The sequence below is a fragment of the Maylandia zebra genome, linkage group LG18, assembly GCF_041146795.1.
Source record: "Maylandia zebra isolate NMK-2024a linkage group LG18, Mzebra_GT3a, whole genome shotgun sequence".
Classification (NCBI taxonomy): domain Eukaryota; kingdom Metazoa; phylum Chordata; class Actinopteri; order Cichliformes; family Cichlidae; genus Maylandia; species Maylandia zebra.
In genome coordinates, this window is record NC_135184.1 from 7,447,258 (window position 1) to 7,462,881 (window position 15,624).

The window sequence follows — 15,624 nt, forward strand, 5'->3', positions numbered from 1 at the left end:
TTTTACAGCAATGAGGAATATGAAAGTAAATGATAGTGTGGGTGTTAGAACAGAAAAAAATAACAGCATGTATCGAGGCACAGAATCACTCGTTGATCCATACGTTTGGGTATCGGGCTGCAGAATAATGAGAAGGTCTCAGAAACTGAGCAGAAATGACCCAACAAGGAGAGAACTGAGTAGAGGTGAGCCTCCTGGGAAATCAATATAATGAAACCTTCTCACCTGAAAGCACAGACGGACCGGCCGCAGAGCGACTGCCTTTCATCAGGCCGTCTAGCTGACAGTGTGGACAAACACAGAGGCTTCTGACTGAGGATTTAAGCAGCCTGTAAGGACATAACGGTGGCTTTATACACTGTTTGATAGACTTTAACTGCTCTGCTGCTTTAAGCCCTGTGTGGGAGACGGTCTTGTATGGTTCCCATTGAAATGCTAAGGAAAATGGGCATTAAAGGGCTTTTTAAGGAGGCTCTTTAAATGGCAACCTCATCCTCATGTTCATTTAAAGATTTAAAATGATGGTTCTCATGTACTATATTGCCAAAATTATTCACTCATCCATCCAAATTACTGAATGAAGATGTTCCAATCACTTGAATGGGTGTATGAATATCAAGCACCTAGGCATCCAAACATTTGTGAAAGAATGGGTAGTCTAAGGCAGCGGTCCCCAACCTTTTTTGCAAAGCAAGGTGCATAAAGACGTGGATGAGAAAGTTTGGTGTTGAAGAGTCCTTCACACTACACTAAACTTTTGGCAGTATAATGCATGTGGTGTCTTTCTCACTTCAGTCTGGAACAAAGTGTAATTGGGTCAAATATTTGTAATTAAATTACTCAAAAATAGTACATGCAGCGGAAATGAAACAGCAGTTATACCAGGAACTGTATATAAAACATGAACGTAACCACCAAGAAGTAACATGTTGGTTTGATACTGGTTTTTACCAAAAAGTGGAGGGTAGAACCTGAGAACATCTGTGTACAAAAACTTGTCAACCATAATTTACAACATGGATATAATGTGTTGAATATAACTCGAACCTAGCATTTGAGACTCTACATACGCTCATCAGAAAAATACTTGGTAAAGTAATAAATCAAGGGAGAAGTAAGACTTCTATATAATTTGAAGTCAGGGGAGCCAGTCATTGCTAGCCATTACAAAAAACTGCAGGTTTAAGACACTTCCACATGCATGGGCTTCACTTTTTAGACTCAGTGGCTAGATCCATGGTAACTGTTGCCAGTTTGTTGTACAGTGTGGCATATACCTGTGAAAAGTATATCCAGAAAGAATCTATATGCCATTTGCAGGTCAAACTGCAATTGTGGCATGTGATATCATAGATTAGCATGTTATCTCTGTTTTTGCTGGCATCTCTCAGTTGATCATAAGTAACAAGCCATTTATAAACTACTCAGTAGCAGCATATATTTAATTGAAAAGAGGTTTGTGGCAATGGAATATCCTTTTCTGCAGAAGCATTCGTTTAAGGTAGGTGTAGGTGGGGTGATCCAGAGCAGGCTTAAAATTTAATGGACATGTCGTGCAGAGGTCAAACTGGAGCAATGTGTTACAATAAATATAATGAAATCATCCTGAGATAACGAGGGCCGTCTGCAGCACATAAGCTGACGTCGTTACAGCTTGCCGGACCTTAAGAAGTAAATGAAGGCGAAGAGCTGGAAGGGCTCGGTCTGAGTCGGTGTCAGATTTAAGTGGCTTCTATAAACAAGCAGGCTGGTTCACATCTAATATACAGGTAATGAAAAGAGCTGCCATCTCCAGGAGTGGCCAGTGGGAATAAACAACCAAATGATGCTGAAACGAATATGGGTCAGATCTCATTATAGCTGCACATGTTTTCTTTCAGCCATGTGTGAATTTAATTCCTCTAATTAGCGGTCTGTACGTGCGGTGAAAGTAGAGTCTGGCAAGGTGTTAAATATGTGACACTTTTCATTTGAGCAGAGAAAGTTATTTGGTGTCAGGCGGCCGGTATTCCTGCTGAATGTGATTATAAAATATGTACAGCCAGATCTCTGCCATCTGCTCTGGTGGCTTCACTGGTTTTTATAGATCAGAGGAGGCAGAGATTAAACCACGGATGAAAAATACAGCTGTAGACAGGATGATATGACTGCAGCCACACTCTGCACGCATGTGTGTACAAGACAGCTTCCTGGTATGGTGTTAGTAGTGGTGATATGCTCAGTAGGGTTGTGTGCACATACAGTATGGGAACCACATTAACCATATAATGCTCACCTTTACATTGAAGACATAGTTCAAAGTCAACATCCTTGTTTTGCCTCAAATTGTGCACTTCCGCTTGCTACTTTGTTGCTACCTTGTGTGTTCACACTAACACGCATGGCTACATGCATCTGGGAGAACTCAGCTGTTGGAGGAAATCTAAGATCAGGTACGGTGATGCATTGGACAGCACCAGAACACTACAGGACCCAAAGCTGAAACCACGGGAGAATTTCACCAGTGATTTTCTGCCCACAGATTCTGTAATGAGTTTCTAACTAGTTAGCAGACTAACTTCTGCTAGCTGTACTACATAAAACACTGCATACCATATTTGGGGAAAACCAGTATATGAGAACCCAGATGGTGGCCTAACAGTTAAAAAGTTGAGTATGAAAAGCTGTGGATGCTTAATGGTCTAATAATCAATATACTTAATGGCATATTGACTGAACAGAGGACAAGGTAGCCAACCAGTTTTCAGTTGGTAGGAGGAATGATGGTCTGCACAGATAGCAAAGCTTAAGCTGTCTTAGATTATGCAAACAGTGATGTCAATGTTTTTGCCATCTTCCTGTTTTGAAACAGTTTTCTTCAAAAAAAGTGAAACTACTGATTGAGCCTGTAAAGTCATTAGGGTTTGCAGAGTGAAGGGGAAATCATGGTTTAGTGGTGGTTGGCAATCTTGCGGCAGTGGGGTCCGTCTACCTGAAGAGAGCATCTGTTGTCAGACTGGGGTTGTCTCTGACAAGTCTCTGACTTGTGCTGTTGTTGGTCTGTCAGCCAGCTGTGGAGAAGAGTAAAACTATAACATACAGAGTGAAATGGAGTGTTAAAAACAGTGAAAACTGTTCAAGTCCGTTACTGTGTGTACTTTTCTTACTGTATTTTGTAAATCTTTGATAGCTGCTCCATTGTATAAGGATTTATAGATTTGCCTAACAAGTAAAAGATTCCTGGTTTGATCCTACATGGAGTTACAGATTCCTTGTGGGTTGCATTAGGAGGGACATCTGGTGTGACAATCTGCCAAATATGCAGAGTTACCTGCTGTAGAAACTTCTTGTGAATAAAGGAGCAGCTGAAAGTAGCTTTTTGTTAATGTTTGAGTTTTTTTTGTGCTGCTCCCATTTCTGGTGAACCCAACTGTCGCTTCCCTGTTCTGGATCACTTAATTGCATTTTGAATAGTGGAATTGTACAGCGCTTTGAGGGCCCCGAAAAGCGCTATATTTCACTCTCACATTCACACACTGGTGGAGGCAAGCTACAGTTGTAGCCACAGCTGCCCTGGGGCAGACTGACAGAAGCGAGGCATATGGCAACTAACTGGCATTTCTAGCTGGGCCTACGTCCTCATTTAGGTTTGACAGCGTTTTTGTAGGTAAAGGTGAATGGCTTGGGCATGAATTGAGCTGCGGTTTGGGGAAGGCCTCGAAGGGGACTGGCGGCAGCTCCTGGGCCTGGCAGCTCCCTACGTACTAAATAGAAGTGAAGAAGTTAAAGAATTGAAAGGGGTGGGGGAGGGTGGGGCACGTAAATGAGAATGAACAGTTTGTAGCACTGGGGGAACCCATATAGATGAAAACCAGAAGGAGCATGTTTGTAGGCGTGGTCCTGCTCCTGAAATTTCGAAACTTAATCTTCATTGGACCAGCACAAAGCGTCATTCACCTCAAGGAATGAGAAGTCTGGATTTTGGAGGACTGCAAAGAAACATGTTTTCAGTAGGTGCTCTGTAGGCATATACACATGCAAAGTGATGCAACCTTATCAACATTTACTAAACGTGAAGAAGCTGAGGGGTAATTCTACCGTGGACTTCGCCTCGCCCCCTAGTGCCTGTTTCTTGTCTTCACTTTTCAGATTTTTTGTACCGTCTATGCTAGCTCACAGCAGCAGTTCTTGGGCACACTGAAATTACAGTAGTTTGGTATTACCTCATGTTTGTGTATGTTAATTTGCCATTCATAACATAAAACAGTGTTATATATGTGTTATACATGCAAAAGGCCTGACAAGCTGTAAATGTTTGCAAAAGGTGTAAATCATGGTCAAAATAGTACAGCTGTCATTGCATGTTCAGTTTGAGACAACACAGTTCTGTCAAACATGTATCACGCCAGTAAGTACTGCACATTGTGTGCTCACAGAAGTACCCAAATTGAGACAGTGTGTGACTCAATACATAAAAGACACTTTCTAAATGTTTGCCAGTTCATAATAGAAATGCATGGTGAGTAATTTTCAACCTATACTGAAGAATAATATTGTTCGCTGTACGAGCACACAGCAACAGAAGAAAAGTGTAGGAGGCATTTCTATTTTTCAGGTTCAATCAGCATCGCTAAAGTAACTCCAAGTGTGTCTTTTAAAAAAAATGTGTTTGCTGCATGAAGCGTGAGAGGGGAGGAAACAGTGCTTACTTGAGCAAAAATAAAAGGCAGTCATTATGTGAAAGGCAGCCAGATATAGAAAGAAGAAAGGAACTAAAGCAGGCAGGTATCTAAGATACAGTGAAGGGGTCGCAAATTTCAGGCTGGCAAGACAAAAAGAGGACAGAAAAATATAAATCAAAGGAAGTTGGAGAAGTTTATAAATGTGAGCAGGGTAGCATTTATTGGAAAATAAGGCTGATGACAAATGAGATGCAGGTATGTGGTGAGGAGACCGACCAGGCGTTGAGGGCACGAAGAATAAAATTCCAGTCACATCTTAAATGTTCAGCGATTCTGGTTTTTATGAACTATAAAGAGTTCGACACATTAATTTGCACTGTTTACTGATAAACTATTTGGAATGTGCTACCGTTTGACATAATGGTCAATGGATCATAGCGTATTTGTCCATTATTCACTTTGTATAACTAGAATTTAAACTGAATCATGAAAGCGGAATGACTTGTGCGGCATAAATATTTGGTAAAAAGTGGCTAAAACCAACAGTCTATAGTTAAAGATGCAATGAAATGAATAAAGAAGTATCTGTTAGTGACAACCCTACAATGACTTATCATCTAAATCTGAGGCTCGTCTTTGCTTCACAGAGCTTTATCGTAAGTTGTAGCTCATTGTTTGGCTGTCCAACCTCTAAATTTATAGTTCTGTTCCACTCTCACTGCTCTCCTATAGTCCTTGGCACGATAGGAACTACTCTCACAGATCAGGGAACCGATAATTGTCTGACGACTTGGCATCTAGGGTTATTGGCTAGTTTTTAGGGGCTTCCAGTATGAAACATTTTGGTAATTTTCACTGCATAAAGTCAAATGAATTTGTGCATTTCTGTGTCCATCCATTGAAAGAAAGGCACAGATGTCTCAAAATCCCTCTCTACAGCACTTCTGTGCAGTTACTGAGAGCTCCCACATCAATGTGGAGGAGCAGCTCATGAATGACTGAGGTCTTCATCCTTTCTAACTGTATCCATGATCTTATTGTTTCAGTTACCAACCAAAGTTTGTGGCCACAGGTGAAGAGTTAATCAACCAGTAAATCAGCAGCTTCACTTTAATGCTCAGCTTTGTCTTCACTACAACCTGTCCAGTCTGTTTCCAGCTCCACTCTTAATCCACTCAACCATTAAAAGCAACCAAATAATTAATACACATAAAGAACCTTTCATATACATATAAACTTCTTGAAGAATCATCCTCAAAAGAAAGATGTTCTTTGAAGAGCCAGGCAGCCTTTAAATAACCAGCATTTTTCTTTCTACTATACACACGACATCCGGTCCAAAACATCTTGCTCTGAGTGGAGTTTTAAAGTCCTGTTTTGAATACAGGTAAATTTACAATACAATAAGTAACAAAAACCAAAATGCTCTTGAGTGGATAGTCGATGGTTTTGCGATTGCTATTCAGCCTGTGTGCCCTTCTGTGATCTCCATGGAGACAGTTTACCTGCAGTATATATACCCACAGATGATTCAGATGGGATGGATTAATACTACTTGGACGAATGTGTGATGGCTGCATGCAACCACACAACTGAAATACTCATGTTTACCTTTTTGTCTTATTTTTACATTGTGCTGTAAAGCTTCAAAGTTCATCAATTCTAAATTTTGAGTTGGTTTGTAATACATGACAGCTACAGCTATAGTCCAAATGATGGCATTGAAATAAGTTTTTTTATGGTAATATGTATATATGGTATATTAATTATTTTCTGTTCTTTTTGACTTACCTGGCTGCCGCTCCAGTCCTTCCTGGTTTGGGTGAAAGAGGAGGCTGAGGGTGGAGCTGGTTTAAATGTAGAAGCCAATAAAATGGACTGATCCATCTATTGTGATCATGCAGGGGGTTCTTCTTGAATTATGGTTAGCTGGTATCTCTGTGGTTTTCACCTTTGGTGTATACAATAGTTTATTCATTGCTTTATAACTGGGGCTGTTTCTCATTTGGGAAGTTCGGTTTGTTGAGTTATGTTTTGTTAAGTGGCTTTTGAGTAGAAATTTTTTAAGTTGACCTCCTTTATGGGCCAATTTTGTTCTTAATATACGTTGTTTTTGTCGTTTTGAATTTTTGTAATGATTTTGTCCTTTTTGGGGTATAATAAAACCCATTTTTTAAAGATTTCACCTGTGTCTGTATGTTCTTGGCTGCTTGGTCCCTGATAAAATGGAAACCAGAGAGTTAAATCTTTTGCTTGCCTTTAGATTCTGTGTGCTCAAATGCAGATCTCTATTTATGGAGATTACCCAGAGAGAAAAAAGCAAATCTGTCTGTTAACAACTTCACCAAAAGTGCATGATGTGACTGATGTGAATGCCGCTTTCTATAGCCTGACCTCAATGCTGATGTTTCCACTGCTTCCAAGCTGCACATAGAGAGATTTCAAATTTCACACATGATTAAACCAACTTAACTCTACTCAACCTTAGATCATTTTTATACAAAGGAGTGATAGCAGGTGATGGTGACATAGCTCACTCTCCCTGAGCCTCAGATGTGTGCTGCATGTGGCCGGATTGGTTTGCCATCTGCATCATGATGCAGGCTTCCAGGAGTCCATTCGAGCAGCAGGTGCGCCTTTAAACAGCTGCTTATGTTGCCTAATGGGCCACGCCAGCATCGGTAAAAATCTCCCCGATAAATAAAAGGAGCTGCCTGCTTTTTCAAAGTCACACTGCCATCGAGCTTCAAGACAACCACAGAAACCCAGCAGGTATCTGCTTCTAATGAGGATGGTCTGCTCTGTTTTGTTTTGCAAAACCCAAGGGGTGTGGATTTTGTTGCACCTCTGCAGAAGTTTCCCAGTCTTCTGTACTTTCTAGAAAGCCATCCCTGCATTTTTGATCTTGCAGCCATTTTTCTGTTCATATCAAATTGTTTCTTGGAGCTGCGAAAGCCCCGTGGAGCGTTGAGCTGTGCCAATTCTTATCAAAGCCCCCAAGACTGGGTCTGAAAACAACAGTCAAATCACAGAAGGCCTGTTCAATGAGCAGACAAGGTGGTGGAGGTGGCTGTAACAGGCAGGTGTGTATTTAGAAGAACTGTGACTGAACATGAAAGCCCACAGCAAAGCCAGTTTGTTATTTCCTTACCAGGTGAGTCCCCACAGATCTCCTGCACCTTTCAAACAAAAACAATCCCAAACACATGATTGTGTGGTGCGGAGCAAAGACAGGCACAAACAACAATCAAATTACGTTTGTAGTAAAACCAGCAGGTATTATTAATTATTTAGCAATAAAAAGGAACCAGCACTGCAGAGAATCTCTCAGGGCTCGTGACACTAAATGTGAATAAAACAGGATCTACTCTAAAAAGCTGACATTTTCTCGCAAATTCCCTAAGAGGGAATTCTGCTGATTTTACACATGAAGCTGAGCTGAGAAGTACATATCAGTCAGAACAGGAATTTAATGTCTTCTGTGGAACTTGATACGGCAAGCAAAAACAATTACAAACCTGAGGTGTGCTGTGTTTGCTGCTTTCACACAGAACCAGAAAAATGCCACTTCAATTTGAGTGTACATCCCTGGTGCAAACCTTGTTGTCACATCAGATAAATGTCTAAAATTATCTGCTTCTGTTTTGTTAACCAGGTCGTTTGAATAAAATATTGACATAACCACCTGCTGGTTTGTTGAAACCCACAACATAATGGCCATAGTCCTCTGGATTTTTAGCATAAAGGAAAAAGAAAAAAAAAAAAAAAAAAGAAGCTGCAAGCCATACATACAGTTACTTTAAAAACAAACAACAGCATAAATATTCTCCTCACAGACTAAAAACAATTAGGCAATCAAATCAAGAGTTCAGGCAGCAGCTTTGGTTCAGTCCACTGATGCTGACTTCCATGCAGAGCAGCATGGTACCTTCTAGCAATGTTTGACAGCTTTGACAACAGTTACATCAGAATCTGACATACCTCTATGACTGCTGGTTTCCCACCTGGCACGCTTCTCCCTCACAGAAATGTCAGGAGAGCAACTCCATCCTGTCTCATAAGACAGAGGGGCATGGGAGGAATTCTCCGCTCAGTTGGCGTGCAACCTGCTGCAACTATTTCAAGTTGCTTGACACTATCCTCTTCCTTCAGGCAGAGAAAAAGACGACCTCCATTCTGGTGCAGAGCCAAAGCGAAGCACAAACATGCAGAGATCTTCTATGATGGAAGATCTGTAGCTTTGACATCTCTGCTGGGCAAATGTGTGATGCAAAGGGCTTGTCAGGAAAAAAAAAAAAAAAAAAAAAAAAAGATTACATTAAGCACACCATAAAAGGACTACTTAAATAGAAGCATTTTAACATCAAGCACATTGCAAAGAACCACATCCAGACAACATAAAATACTGCAATCAATAAAGTGCCGGCGTCAACTGATTTTGCAAAAGTAACAGTTTTCGCAACATAAAGCATAATAAATAGCATATAAACATTGTGTGTGGACTGTGACTGCTCATCTTGTATGGTGAGAGTGAACAGTCTCAGGCAGAAAGTGCTTGTGTGTCTGTAAGTCAGTTTTTAGTAACCTGTAGCATCTCCCTGACCGCAGAAGGTCGAACAGACGGTCTCTGAGATGAGAACAGTCTTTTACAACATTTTGGCCTCTGGAAAGGTGACGTATGTTTGCAATGTCTCGAAGGGAGAGATAGGGCAGTCAATTACTTTTTGGGCAGTGATGATGACCCTCTGTGGAGCTTTTCTGTCAGCTACAGAGCAACTGGCATAACACACTGTGAGGCAGTATTTGAACATCCTCTCTACTGCGATATAGCCAAACATCACCACAAACTTCTGTTCAGAGGTTATTTAAACGAGGGTGCCGGATGGGCCTAGCTGCAAGGCTGAGTATGCCCACATAAAGCACCGGTGCAGAGCATGTTGCTCTCCAACAACAGATCCACCACAAACACAAAAGGAATGACATTAAGCTACTGATAACTGTCTGATGATAATAATAGAGAACTAGCTTCACCAGGTTACTGTATAACTAGCAAGCTGCACGTAGCTCGTAGACCTTTTTAAGGCCATGAAAATGCAATACTCAGTGTCAAGAACATACTATAAGATACAGAATCCTAATTTTTCAGCATTTTATTAAAAATCTGATACTAGTGTGTGGCTGATGTTATTTGAGGTTACCTGTTACACATTTCTTTATTTTTATTATTTCACTCTATAGCAAAGTAACTACGCACAATGCAACCGCTCAGTCTATCCACTGTCTGAAATAAGCTGCTCATCTCTTTAAGCCAACTTTCTTCTCATTGGGTGCCCCTCGCTAACGAAACATTTTCAGGTGGGTGGGGCTTCCGTACTCTGACCATATAAGGGGGATCTGCTATTACTGACACCATATTGGTGACATCAGATCATTCTGAAGCCTGTGTTTTTGGCTCACTCGGATTACTTTAGTCACACCAAAAGACCTTTAAAATTCACCGTATTTTTCAATATAAAAGACTAAACGCATGAAGACATTTAATTCATTGGAGTCTTGTAGTCTGTGAAGGAAATAATGTGGAGCACATAGTGATTAAACAAGCATGTGCCCTTATCTTTGAAAGGAAAGCACCCTTATTACAAAGTAAGGAACTGCTGTTGCTGTAACGTTGACATTTAAAAATGATTTATACGGTTTCAATGCCTCAGCTCTGTCTTTTCAAATTACACATAATCAGGCCAGTGCTCTTAGAAAGTCTAGAGCAGAATTTTCACCTCATCTGTATCCAAGCATGAGGTTATACGGAAAAGTTAAAGCAAATTTAAGGCTGTCACCAGCAAAGCTCCAGGAGAAAACCTGCAAAAGGAGTGAGAAGTGCAAGGTCAACACAGTCAGCAGATTGGCTAAAGATTTCCTATTCCATGTCTGCCAGTGTGATTTGTTTGACTCCCATACAGTATCTTCTTCCTTTCTATCTATCAGTATTGTCAACACAAAGATAAAGTCCCATTGGTTTTTTTTCGTACAAGATGATCAAAGTGATTCTGATTGTTGTTCATTGTCTCACTCAGGAGAGCTTAGAGGTCATTTTTCATCCAGCCACTCTGATGCTTCAGCCCGAAACGCTCCACAGAAAACTGCTTTTCTCTGATTCACTGAAATCTGTCTCTGTCTCATGCAGTTCAAAGCTGTGCAAAGTAATAATCCATCACTGGGCGCTCTGACCTTGGGACATAAGCAGCATCACAACAACAACACAAACGGCACAGAGAGGCGACAACTTTCAACACCTGTTCCGACTGGCTCGCTGCCCATTGCCAATATGGATGAGTAGAAATATGGATCCAGGTGGGATGTGAATATGGATGCAATCACAGCTTTGATTATGGTGGAAACACAGTGAGATGGAGCTGGGAATAGATTGATGGATACATGGAGAGATAGAGAGAACGAAGTTTTATTCGTGTAAAATATTCCGATGTAGTGAATTTAATTATGATGACAAATCTGGTTGTACATGAAAACAGCATGGGTGGCAATATAGATGGTTTCAATAAAGTTGCTTTAATGCTATCCAGATAAATCCCTTCATATCTGCTGTGCGTGGTAAATTAATGACTCCAAATGTAACTCTCACTGCTCAGAGGCGCTCGTGATTAATTTCTGATCGCAATGTGTAAAAAAAAGAAATCAGCAGGAGAAACGATCATAATGAAGCAAGCCTAAACCTCTCCCCCCCCCCCATTCACAAAAAAAAAAAAAAGATGTGAGGGAAAGATACTATGGTCTGTTTATTGAAGACACTGATGTCATTAAGTCCTCAAGCAAAATGCTCATATCAGACATCGTTCTTACAACATAAAATAACCCATCTGAGGGGAACCTGTGCACTTATTCTGGAAACATTTCTACTTTAGACGTGGAATCAGGAGAAGGATGGGTGACACAATGTTCAACCAGGAATAATAACACAGATTGAGTCTTTTCCAACAGTGGTTGCACTCAAGCAAACAGAACTCGTTATGAACATGGAAGGCTCCCTTTAATTATTATTTTAAATGTCATGCTTTTGTTTAACAAATCAATGGTGGTTTCATGGAAATGGTCTTTTTTGCACCATGCAGATATGTAGTTCAAGCTACAGTGTTCAAGTTGTAAGTTAAACCTTTCATAAACTTATTACTGCTGTATATAATCAGGATAAGGAACAACATGTACCACAAGGCGCATTAAGCGAAACAAAACAGTAAGATAAGTCAAACTTCACTCAATTCATTCTTCTTGCTTCATCCATTTCCGTACCATTGACTCATTAATGTTAAGGAGCTGCTCTATTCCCATGTTGTTGCAGTATATTAATGACTAACCTCGTATGGATTATCTCAGTTGTTCTCCTGACTGAAGTTTGGTTCGTTTACAGCATCCTGCCATGCGATTACAATTGTCTCCAACCATCAGGAACCCTCACCTCTACTTTTATCCAGTGGAACAAAGTTAGCGCTCATCCTCCAGCTTCACTGCGTATATGTTATGCTAACATAGCTGTGTCGCTAGTGATCGTGTAACACATCATTATATACCAGCTAGTCCAACTTCAGCAACCCTACAAAAGTCACTGCTGTTTAGTTTTCTGTCTTCATTTATGTTGGAAGTGACAGCAGAGCTGTACATTTCAATTTATTCAGAACATGCTATATCATGTTCGGGTGGAAACTATCGAGCTAACTCCCTGCTAACTTCTAACTCATTGTTCATTAGACTTTGGGACCTGAAGCAGATGGAGTTTTGGACCCAGATTACTCTGTGAGGCTCTGACTACGGTAGCCGTAATGCTCCGACAATCCATCAAGCGGTGTGGCTTCGTAGCTTACCGAAGTCATAATAAAAGATTTGACAGATTTGTGAGCACCGTGTAGCACATAACATCGGTTCGAGGTCAGTAAGCACAACCAGAATTCATACATAAGGTGCACCGGATTATAAGGCGCACTGTCGATTTTAAGAAAATTAAAGGATTTTAAGTGCGCCTTATAGTGTGGAAAATACAGTATATGTTATTTACATAAAGGTTTGCCCAAACTGAAGAGACATTTCAAACCATCTAATTTTGCAAACAAATGCTTAATGTGATTTGTTGCAAAATACATTTGTTGCAGGAGTGGTACTGATTTTTGGTCTGGATCACCATTTTGCTAATATCTGCAATATAAAGAAATCAACTCTCTAAAACAAAACAAAACAAAAAAAACTAACTTCATGGGAGCCTCTGCTTCGGCTCCAGCCGGGAGCGAGGAAACTGAAATGTTTTCATTTAATTTCTCTGAAAGCACATCAGTGAGTGTACAAATCCAGCTTTTCTGTGAAGCTTTACACTAAATAATACCAAAAGGATGAGAAAGGAAAAAGATTAACACGACTGATCTCAGCCTCCTCTGGACATCACAGATGTTTTTCTTTTCTCTCTCTTTGTCACTTTGTACGTGAAGAGGATTTCTCACCAGTGACCACATGACTTCTGAATTTCAATTAGGGACCTGGAGTATATGGACAGCTCTCACTTAGCAAAGATAGGGATCTTTTAAATGTCATATAATCTATATACACTTACCAGTAACTTTGTTAGATACACCTTGCGAGTATTGATTTGGATCACCTTTTGCCTTCAGAACAGCCTTCATTTGTGCATTCATTGGTTTTGAGAGACGCTCTTCTGCAGGGGTGTCGGACTCGAGGGCCGGTGTCCTACAAGTTTAGATGTGTCCAACACAGCTGATTTAAATGGCTAAATTACCTCCTCAACATGTTTTGACGTTCTCCAGAGGCCTGCTAATGAACTGATCATTTGATGCAGGTGTGTTGACCCAGAGTGATATCTAAAACCTGCTGGACACCGGCCCTGGAGGCCTGGAGTTCGACACGCCTGCTCTTCTGCATACCTTGGGTGTAATGAGCTCAATAGAGTCAAGTAATTCTTCTGCTCAGTGAACTGCTACACACTGAGTATTTTCTCTTTTTCTGGACCAGTCTCTGTTAACCTTGATGGTTTATAAGTCAAACCCTGAACCGGTTTGTGGGGATAATCTTCATCTACTTATTTTCTGTATTTATTTCCTTTTGTCTGTTGAGGCATTTTTCTGTTTTTCTGATTTATGCCAAGGCAACATGTATGTCCTATCTAATACGTGGTTCTGATTAGACGTTATTGCCACTGGTCGTCTTCATGTGACTTATCACGGGTGATTTAAAATGGCGTTTCCCTGTGTGTCACTGTCTGTTGAAGAGGAGGTGTCCTCCAACCGTTGCACATTACTAGATGCAGTAAATAAGAAAATTTGAGTTCTGCTGTGGGCAAACTGTCAATTCTTTTCTATGTTCAGCTCTGCACTTGCCCCACGTGGTGGTGAGGATGTACATGGATTTCTTTAAATAACAGTTGAACAGGAGGTACTTGGGGAAGTGGATGGCGACTTTTTGATGCAACATTTCGCAGCCTTGCCTGGTGCGGCATTAAATGCGCTCTGTGTTTTCCTTTAAGTCCAGTCAATTTGATTTGTAATGACTTTAATCAAGGCTGCAGTCTCACAGGGCTTCACGACGCCTACATTTTGAAACAACAAATGAAAACAAGGGTAGCAATGCTTTCTAAATCTAGAATCTGCCTGGTGGGGAAATTAAACTGCAGCTGCCAGTTCTAACAGCTTTCTCTGAGCAAAAATAAGAAAAAATGCAGAAAACCGATGTGAGGTTAAATAGATCTATTTAGAAATACATTATTCATGTGCCCTTCAGTAGACATTAAACTGACTTTAAATTATAGCCTGAAAACATTTCTCTTGCCTCGTTGTTGGCTGAATATATTGCCCTTTTAAAGCATCTGCAGGGATGGTTTTGCACTAATGATTCCTGCAACGCTTGACCATCATCCACTTTACTCTGCTGTAGGTTGATAATATAAATCCCACTGTCACAACAGGAAAACATGTTAAGAGATTTGTGGTTATATTTACAGAGTTTATATCCCGTGTACTTTGGCTTAATAAAGCTGTTTTCTGAGCATCTTATCAAGCACCGAAAACACACAACCAATGTCAGCGTAATCCTCATGGTGCCAGGCGACTGTCAAAGCATCTTTGTTCCTCTGCCCGTCACCTGGATAAAAAGTAAACTGATCCTAAATTGAACAATATACGCTGCCACTGCTGCTCCTGTGAGAGTCATTTCGCATTGACTCTGGAAAATCTTTTGAAAAAGCTCTAAAAAAAAAGAGAGAAAAGTTGACCAAGTTGAAGATAGCCTGACAATATCTGGGAAAATTTAACAGCAAACTGAAGAAGAAGAAAAAAAGAGACAATAATTTGAGGGAGAATGAGATGGAGGCTCCTGCTGAGCAGAAAATAGCTCACCATCTCGGTTTGTGAGATAACAACAAATAGGAGGCTTCTGTAAATGTCATCCTGTGGGCGTGTGTAATGGGAGGTGTGTCACAGGGTAAATGAGAGACTTTAGCTGGAGAGAACCTCATGATATCGACTGTAATGGGACAGCTTAGGTGATACCTGCAGGAAAATGGAGGCTTCTTACTGAGATAATTATATGACTGAAAACATGGGTAATTTTCATCACAATCTTAAAGAATTGAAAATGACTTGGGCTTGTTGAATATCACTTTAGAGTCCAAGTCATTTACGGGCAAACATGAGAAAATTGGCATTTGTGCAGGTGGAAGCTGAATTTCTGAATTACATTATATTTTAACAGAACAGGCAGCTCATGTTGTAAAATGAGCCGAGGCTGCCGAGAATAAATCTGAGCTTTTTTTTTTTTTTACAGCAGAATGTTTTTAAAGGTTTAGTTTCATTAAAAAATCAAAGAAAAGAAAAGAAAAAGATTTTGCTGTACTAACATGGATTAAAATGTGTCTAACACTATCAAACAGATTATGACATCTAAATTTTTAAGGTAA

The 15,624-nt window shown here is 40.3% G+C and overlaps 1 long non-coding RNA gene across 2 annotated transcripts in view; it reads right to left on the reverse strand.

The window, feature by feature from the left end:
- The window catches only part of LOC101468838 (uncharacterized), a 30,088-nt gene that overhangs the window by 5,161 nt on the left and 9,303 nt on the right, over positions 1-15,624 (reverse strand). Inside the window, exons 1-3 of one of the 2 annotated variants that reach the window (XR_191564.2) lie at positions 13,270-13,401; positions 8,643-8,938; positions 226-3,050 (exon numbers count right to left, since the gene is read on the reverse strand). This is a non-coding gene — a long non-coding RNA (uncharacterized LOC101468838). Of the gene's footprint in view, positions 1-225; positions 3,051-8,642; positions 8,939-13,269; positions 13,402-15,624 lie in introns of those variants that run through there. The other variant, XR_013094295.1, reaches the window with a different exon arrangement.